We start from the raw sequence: 8885 nt of genomic DNA, 5'->3' as shown, positions 1-8885 counted from the left end.
CAGGTTGGTCTGACAGGACCTGCCGCTGATGAACCCGTGAACCCGTACAAGACAGCTCCTTGCTTCTCTTGTCTTGTCTTGTATCCAGGTTATAGCTGTATTGGTCTAGAGGAAAAAGCAAATCAGGACTCATAGTAGAGGTGATATTTTTTATTAGACCAACAAGATTTTTGCAAAAAAAGTTCTTTAATTGCAAGCTTTCAGGCACAAACAGCCTTCATCAAGCATTGGAGAAAAGATTGTAAAAGTTCTCTTGAGTAGAAGTGAAAGTTCATATTTCATAGGATTTGACAGAGGAGTCAATAGATGGAAAACTCCTCTGGGCAGGCATTTCAAAGCTGGTATGGAGCCTCTCTCCTCCTGTGAGGATCTGTGATGATGCAAATTATCTTGAAATGAAGGCAGGAGCAGTGTCTCAGGTGATCACAGTTGCTTCCTGCTTTGGAAAACATGAAGATTTCATTTAAAAATGGCTAAAATTTGATATTGATATTCAATAAAATAAGTATCTTGTCTGCTGTGCTTGGATTCAGCGGTGGGAAGAATTAGAGATTTTTTTTGCTTGTTCAGGTGCTTGGCTTTGAATTAATTTGCAGAACTAAGTGACAGAAGCCATCCTTCTCAGCACCCTTGCCCTCCAGTACATTCTCACTACAGTTCTGTAGGTGATTGTTAAACTCTGCCCACACATTTCTAGGATGGGCTCCTTCATTTCTCTGACTGCAGTAAGACATCTTCCATACCACTGGAAGAGTTGCCCATATACTCACTGCACTGGGACCTGCTGAACTGGTCTAAACATGCAGCCCTGAAGTAATTTTGACCCCCTTCATATTGTTTATGGCTCTTTTTATGAGAAAGATATTGAAAATGTTCCCAATTTATCCTTTCCTGTCTGATAAGCCTTTAAATCTATCAATGTCCATTTATCTTAGCCTCATCTGTTCTCTCTGGGTTATCCTCAGGAGGCACCTCCTCCAAATGCCTGAATAACTTAAGAGAAAAGACACTAGCAAGGGAAGAGATGTTTTATGATCTTCAAGAGCTCCAAAGAGGAGGGGACACAAGTTGCAGGAAAGCCATAAGGACTAAGAGGTACATGAAGAAGTCCACCGTGACATGCAGCTCCTCACATAGGACATGCAGATACTGCAAAGCAAAATGCTCAGTGATACTTTGCGTCTAGCTACTCAATCAAAAAAAATAAAATAAAAATCAGCAGACAGTCTTCTTGGTTCTCCTTCTAACCTGACCGTAACATTGTCTGCTTTGCAAATATTATGTGAAATGCAACAAACAGCAATACCAATAGGAATACTTGGCTCTCTGAGATCCAACTGAGTCATCACCATGAACCTCCAATGTCGTTTCAATCCATCAAAAGCACAGTAAACATTCACCTTGCACCTGGTCACATGCAAGTTGAATCTTTCTTTGCTGCTGGCCAGATGCCCAGTTTCTGGCTTCATGAGTCATGGAAGCAAAAGCACCCCAAGTTCCTGTGACTATCAGTTGATATTTCAACCCTACCAACATGCTGGTGTAAGAAAAGCATCGCTGCTTGCAGCTTCTCCAGAAGTCCTATATTTCAAAGAGAATAAGCCTCACTCACCTTCCCTGAACACCTGTGCTAATGCCAGAGAAACATCCTCTGTGATCCACTTTGCTTTCATAATTGGAGAAATGCACCCCTTTCTGCTTATATGAAGAAGCAATGTGTATGGATGGAGGCTTGTGGGGAAGTAGAACCTGGATATGCATCTCGACTGTTGTCACACTACATGTTAGGAAGCCATTTCTTCAAATCCTTCTATTATAAACCTGCACAAGTTTGTTCAGCAGAACATGGGTATGGCGATGCATACTTGGATCCCTTCCCCCACACAGGAGATTTTGTACCATGAAATTGATTGCCAGCTGCCAAATAGCAATTCAGAGCTGCAGGTTTCCAAAGCACAAATGATACCTGTATTGACTGGCAAAGCAGCTGTCTTTCTAGTATATCCTCAAAGGGGGAGATTGGCATGTAACTCCATGACTGGGGTCTTTCCCATCCAAAAGTTCTGTAGCCCCCGTCAGATTTGCATCTGGTGCCACCATCACTGCTTGCTTCACAGGCCCAGTAGCCTAGCACCATTGCGTTCACTGGTCAGTGGCTGTCCACAGCCCCGGTAATTTCCATGCAATGCCTGCATTTTTCACTTCTCTGCTTTCTTATTTTCACTGCTGCATGCAAAGAACTTCTGGTCACTTCAGGGCTTGTTTTTACTTGGGGCAGTAAAGAGGGGCAGAAGGGTATAGAAGGGCTGGAATTACAAAGAGCATTACAGGATTGCTGCTGGCAAATTTCTGGTGCTTGAAGGCTGCTTGCTTGAGTAAGTGCAAACATACTGCAGAAAGGGGAGAGGATGCAAGGCCAGCAGCAGCAGCATGGATTTCATACCCAGATACCCTGGACAGCTGCCAGGGTTTACCTTAGGGTTTTACACTCCAAATTATGGTTGACATGGGCTTCAGGACAACCTCAGTTAGAGAGACTCAAAAGCAATATTGTTGTTTATATACCAGTGGTAATAGCCTTGGTAATAAATAGGAGGTGTGGAAGATACTAATAAACAAGAGAAAATACAGTTAGTCTGATAATACTGAAAGCTGGTGAGACAGATCCTATAAACTATTTAGTAGAGTGTGTTTGTTACAACCTCCCCCATCAGGAGAGTGTGAGGAGAGATATGGGTGGTACTTTACATCCAAGACTATTACCTGTTATAGTCACAGACCATTCAGACTCGCAGGACATTGCTTGCTAAAGAACTAAAGTTCTAAATAGCAGAACTAAGACGACAGAGTAATGGGTGGGCATCTTTAACAGACCACCACATTTCACTAAAGAACAAGATGAACTGCTCTTTGAGTATGTCTCAAGAAAAGTAGTTACACTGAATGGCTTCAAATCTAGGAGACATTTGCTAGACAGCTCCTGTGACTGGTAACAATTTTCTCAGACTTCCAAAAAAAGATTAAAATGTCTTCATATAGAAAGCCCAATGCCAATACTAGACTTCATTCTGATAGAGAAAGAAGAGCTAATCATTGACCTAAAAACTGCAGTTGCTAGGTACATCTGAAAATGATCTGGTTAAATGTACTTTACCCAAACAGCAGAGTATGTCACTAATCAGTAACATACATATTAGGGATGTGAAAGGTTAAATGATTAATCATTTAACTGACAAGTGCATTGACAAGTGGTTAGCTTACTGGTTATTCCTTAGCTCCAGGGAGGCTCAGTCTGGCAGGGAAGGGAGGGACATGTGGTGCCCCAGCAGGGATCAGAAGGCAGTAGGGCGGGCAGGAGAGGGAAGAAGCAAGGAGGAAGGGAGGGACGGAGGGTGGGTGAGGATGGACTAGTACCCATAGCCTATGAGGAAAACAGCAAGCAACCTAATGATTCATCAATTAAGCAATTAGCTGCTTGTTCACAGGTGCTCCCTCCCTCCCAGCCAGGGCTTCAGGTGAGCTGTAGTGTTTGGCTGAGGTTGCCTCCTCCCCCAGTGAAAGGCCTCCCAGCAGGAGCTGTGTCCCAGCTACTGTTATCCATCAATCATTTAACTGATATAATTAGAGGTTAAACAAATATTATTAAAAGATAATTACATCCCTAGTACATATCTGGAATTTTCTTTTTTTAAAGTTCCAAATCTTAAAGCAATTGTTGGCATGGCTGATTGGAGCAGTAAATGAAAAGCATTAGTAAAAAATAGAAATTGTTCAAGAAATCCCACTGAATGTCCCAAAAGACAACTCCACACAGACACAGACACCCCCACCACAAACAAACTTACACTGGGCAAGAAGCATCCCAGATTAAAAGATATGGAAGTGGTAATAAAACTTGTACTGAAAGGAAGAACAAATAAAGGATGAAGAAAATGGAAGTAAATAGCAATGAATAAAAATTGAAAGTGAAATACATAGGTGATTGATAATGAAAGCTAAAGGTGCCAATGGGCAATGAGTTAAAAACCTGAGCCAATTTTTAAAAACATACTGGGAAGAAAAATACCTTATGCTGCAAATAGGTACATTGCTAGATGCAAATATAAGATAGATAGAAATGTTGAATGGGAGGCTGCAGACCCAGGACCATGGCCCAGTAGCCCTGGTATCTGGGGGCCTTCTCCAGCATGGCTGAGGGGTGGAGGCTGTGGGTGGAGAGTGAGGGGCCTGGACCTGTGTCCTGGTGAGCCAAGGGGGCAGGGGAGCTCTGATTTTCCATGATAAAAAACCCAAAATCAAATACCAAACTTTATAGGTATTTATAACATATTATAGTGATTGAGGCACTGGTAGGCTTCCAAATTGCTTTAAAGTTGTAAATATATCAACAAAACACTGGTGTTCAATTGCTACCTAATGGTGTTTCATTTTAATTATGGATTTGGGGGGGGTTTTAATCAGAGAATTTGCTATTTTTAAAACAGAGAAAAACAGGATCCCTGCTTATCTCAGGGTTGCAGAGGAACTAGCTGAGGAGGAACTAATTAACTACTGCTTAGTTATTGACAAATCTTGAAAAACTGGAGAAATTTCAGAGAAAACATAGTTCCAAGATTTTTAAAAAAGGGTGAAAAGGATGGCCCAAGGCATGGTAGAATCATACAGAATCATAGAAAATTAGGGTGGAAGTGACCTCAGGAGGTCATCTAGTCCTGTGTTTCCCAACCTTTTCCAGCCCAAGGCACACTTACATTAATAACAATTTTCCGCGGCACACCGGTTAAGGCATTCCCCATCCTCATACCGAGTGTAGCTCATTGTCCTGGCAAAATTCCGTGCGCACCTGTTCATTTCTGACAACACTTTTGTCCCACAGCACACTTGTTAGGAAACCCTGATTTAGTCCAACCCACTGCTTAAAGCAGGACTACCAACTATATTATCTTAGTCAATACCTTGTCTAGCTGGGTCTTAAAAACCTCCAAGGATAGAGATTCCACCACCTCTCTGGGTAACCCGCTCCAGTGCTTTACTATCTTTCCTGCAAGAAAGTTTTTCCTAATATCTAGCTTTCCTTGCTGCAGCTTGAGACCATTGCTCCTTGTTCAGTAATCTGCCACCACTGAACAGTCCAGCTCCATCCTCTTTGGAACCACCTTCAGGTAGTTGAAGGCTGCTATCAAATCCCTTCTCAGTCTTCTCTTCTCCAAACTAAATAAGCCCAATTCCCACAGCTTCTCCTCAGAAGTCACACACCCCTGCCTTCTAACCATTTTTGTTGCCTTCTGCTGGACTCACTCCAATTTGTCCACATCTTTTCTGTAGCAGGGAGCCCAAAACTGGACACCCTATTCCAGGCATGGCCTCAGTTAATTAACTAGCTGGTTTCCCGATTGGCTACTGGAGCACCACCTACCCATTTAGTCCCAGCTGTAGCAGCAGACTCCAGGCCAGCTAACAGTTCTGACTTGTCTGCTTTGGCAAGCCTTCTGGGTCCTGACACCAGAGTGGCTCTATTCCTGGACTTCAGCTTGTGGATTGTCCCTTGTACTCGGGTAACTCAGCATCTGATTCCCAGACCCTGCCCATAGATCTCCATCTAGTCCAGGTAATTTAGATCCCAAACCCTGACTCAGTCTCTGGTCCCAGCCTTTCCTCATGGCCTAACCATTAGGCAAGACCACCTACATCCGAACACTGACATTCACAGATAGTTCATAATCATAGAGCAGAAGCTGTAAGTTGCACAGACATTTTCCAAGTCATCACAGGAATAGGGAGGTTTCAGAAGGCATAGCAAGATAGAAGTTCAAGTTGGATAGACTCTGCCTTGAAATAAAATGTAATTGTTTAAATAGACTACCTCATTCTTTTCTGTTCTCTTCCTGCAGTACACAATAGTTTAGTCTCTTGACAACTGAAAAGCAACAGTTTGCCCATAATAATAATCAAGATGCTTAGTTCCTGAGTTGAGCTCAATACACTGGTACACACCAATATCTGGGTGAAATTTAACAGCTTGGGATACACAGGAGGTCAGTCTAATGATCTAATGGTCTCTTTTGGCCTGTATCAGATGAAGCATCGCAAAGTAGAATCATCTACATCACCTTGACAAGGAACAATGGACACAAATTATTAGAGAGTAGGTTTAGATTAGACATCCGCAAGAACTACTTCACAGTTAGGGCGGCTAGGAGCTGGAACCAACTTCCTAGGGAAGCAGTGCTTGCTCCTACCCTGGGGATCTTTAAGAAGAGGCCTGATGACTACCTGGCTGGACTCATTTGAGTCCAGTCTTTTCTCCCGCCCAGGCGGGGGGTTGGACTTGAAGATCTACAAGGTCCCTTCCAACCCTACTTCTATGATTCTATGATCTTGTTGTATATCGTGAAAGAGTTCAAATTCTTTGTCAGGACTAATCATATTTAGTAGCCTGGCAGGGGAGTGTCAAAGACACAAGTATGTTTTAAGAGACTAATGGCAAAAAAAGCGTCAGGTGGAAGAGAGCACTACACATTCCAGAACAGAAGACAACCCTCCACCAACCCACAGCTTGATAAACTTCTCTTCATTGCAAAGTCTATGCCAGCTTTTCTTTGACAATGTTTGTATATCACCCCCTTTCTCTCTCAACATAATGCTTAGCATTATGAGTACATGCACAGGAGGAATTAGAAATGGTATACTCACCCTTTGTGCTCCCTGGACAGCTCATCTCTGTTGACATCCCACAGGGCTTTGTGCTAACATGCCCTTGGGCAGGGCCCTATTGCAACAAAGGAAAGCTACTGACATCCATTCCAGAATCTTCAATAATTAAAATACTTACTGTGCAGAATGGGTCAGGATTTGAGCGTACACAGCATGTTTTCTTTAGTCACACCAGTGGCCACTGAAATTCTGTAGGAACAGAGTTGGTGTCATACTTGGTTCAGGTAAGATGCACTGAAGACACCACTCGTAAAAATAGGCTCTGTAACATATAGCAGTCACTATGCTGCATGAATATTTTCTCTTGGGGAGGTGGGGAGAAAGAAGGGGCTTACCCCTGCAGTGGTTTAGTGGCATTTACTCACACAAGCAGTCCTTCTGCCTAAAGGTTTTGTGCCTGCATAAAACTTGCAGGATTAGGTCCAAATCCAGTTACTGAAGAAGGTGCTTGTTCAGTTGTGTGCAAGACTGAGATAGCTTTTAACTCTGGAAGTAAAAGAAAAGTTTTAGATGTGTAAGACTGAGAAGGTTGAGCTTTCCAGGTAAATTGTATGTGCTAGAAAGACTGTAAATGTAGCATGTTTAAAAATATTTTTTAGAAGTCTTTTCTTTTTCCTTGATACCCCGCCCCCCCAAACAGAGGGTAAATGCCAGGATTATGGGACAGCAGCAAATCCCTCTTGATAGTATAGAACTTCTCCCCTGCCCAGTCATACTTCCTAGGTTACAGCTACTTAAACTTGTTTTTACTCTTTAAACCTCTGCAGAGTTGCAGTTTGACTCTGTACCCTATGAAGAAATAGGACTGCAAAAAAAAGGTAAATGAACACCTGCAGTAGCCTCATCTGAAAAACTGATCAAGATGCTTAGTGATGGTGCTTAAATAGTTAAAATACTAACAAATTTCTACTCTGAGCCCAGGAACAGAGTAAATGAGAATCAGACCTTCCGATTTAATGGACCCAAACCATTAAAATGTGTAGAGTGCAAATAATGTTATATATTAGTTAGTGGGTGCAAGAAAAATCAGTGCAAGGAAGTCTAGTAATCTGGAGAAAGTCATAGACCTTACTACCATTACATCTAACCCAGTGATTCTCAACCAGGGTACTGCAACTAGGGAAGCCATGGGAACCTTTTAATGGTGCGGTGCAATATTAGCACTGTTAGGTGTGAAGATGTTTGTATGATTCACCAGATAAACCCAGAAATTTCAAATAGGAATTCATAGTGTCAGAAAGATTCTGACCTGCTGTGATCTTTCTGAGTTCTCTGCCACAGAAAAATTGCTCTATTATTTTTTCCAAAGTCAAAAACCAAGTAAAAGATAAGGGCTGGCATTTTCTGAGGGATGCCTAGAGCCTAACAAGATTGAGAACCATGATCATTGTAAGCTAAAGATGTGACAAAAATCACAGACTGTCACTGACATAGCTATGCCAGCAAAACCTCTAGTGGGGTTACAGGGCAAAGCTCTGCTGTTTACAGGAGCTAGTAGATTATGGAGGAGAGAGCATCTGTTCACCAGGGCGCTCCACAGGAAGACTAGGTCCAATGGTCACAAAATCTTGGAAGACCGTTTTAGGCTGGACATAAGGAAAAACTTCTTTACTGTCCGAGTCCCCAGGGCCTGGAATAGACTCCCTGTTTAGGTGGTGCAGGCACCTACTCTGGGCTCCTTTAAGAAACACTTGGATGCCTATCTTGCTGGGAACTTTTGACCCCTGCTGACTGCCTGCCCTTTGGGCAGGGGGCTGGACCTGATGATCTTGTGAGGTCCCTTCCAGTCCTAATGTCTATGAAATCTATTAAATATTCTTTCTGCTGGCAGAGATGTGTCCACATCAAGCAGCCTGGCTGCCTTAGTGTTGATGTCATAGCAGTTCTCATACTACAGACACTGCCTTTGTGAGCCTAAGATGCAGCCGAAGCTGGCAGGCGCAAGTTACATCAACTCATACCTTTCCAAATTTGACCCAAAGACAGACCAGGAAAAGTGCCCATATCCTTCTTACCCCTTTGTTAGAGAGGAAAAGAAGTTCCCAAAGGAACTGAGATGCTGCCTTCCCAGGTGATAAGAGATTGGACACCCACATTTCCCTCCTGAAGAACAGAATTCAGTATCCAACCTCTTTTCTGTGGGAAACTGAGATTTCTACAACTGCACAGAA

The sequence above is a fragment of the Gavialis gangeticus genome, unplaced genomic scaffold (genome assembly GCF_001723915.1).
Source record: "Gavialis gangeticus isolate Ggan-Ray unplaced genomic scaffold, GavGan_comp1, whole genome shotgun sequence".
NCBI lineage: Eukaryota > Metazoa > Chordata > Crocodylia > Gavialidae > Gavialis > Gavialis gangeticus.
The sequence above is the reverse complement of the archived record's forward strand: the minus strand, read 5'-3'. Positions refer to the sequence as shown.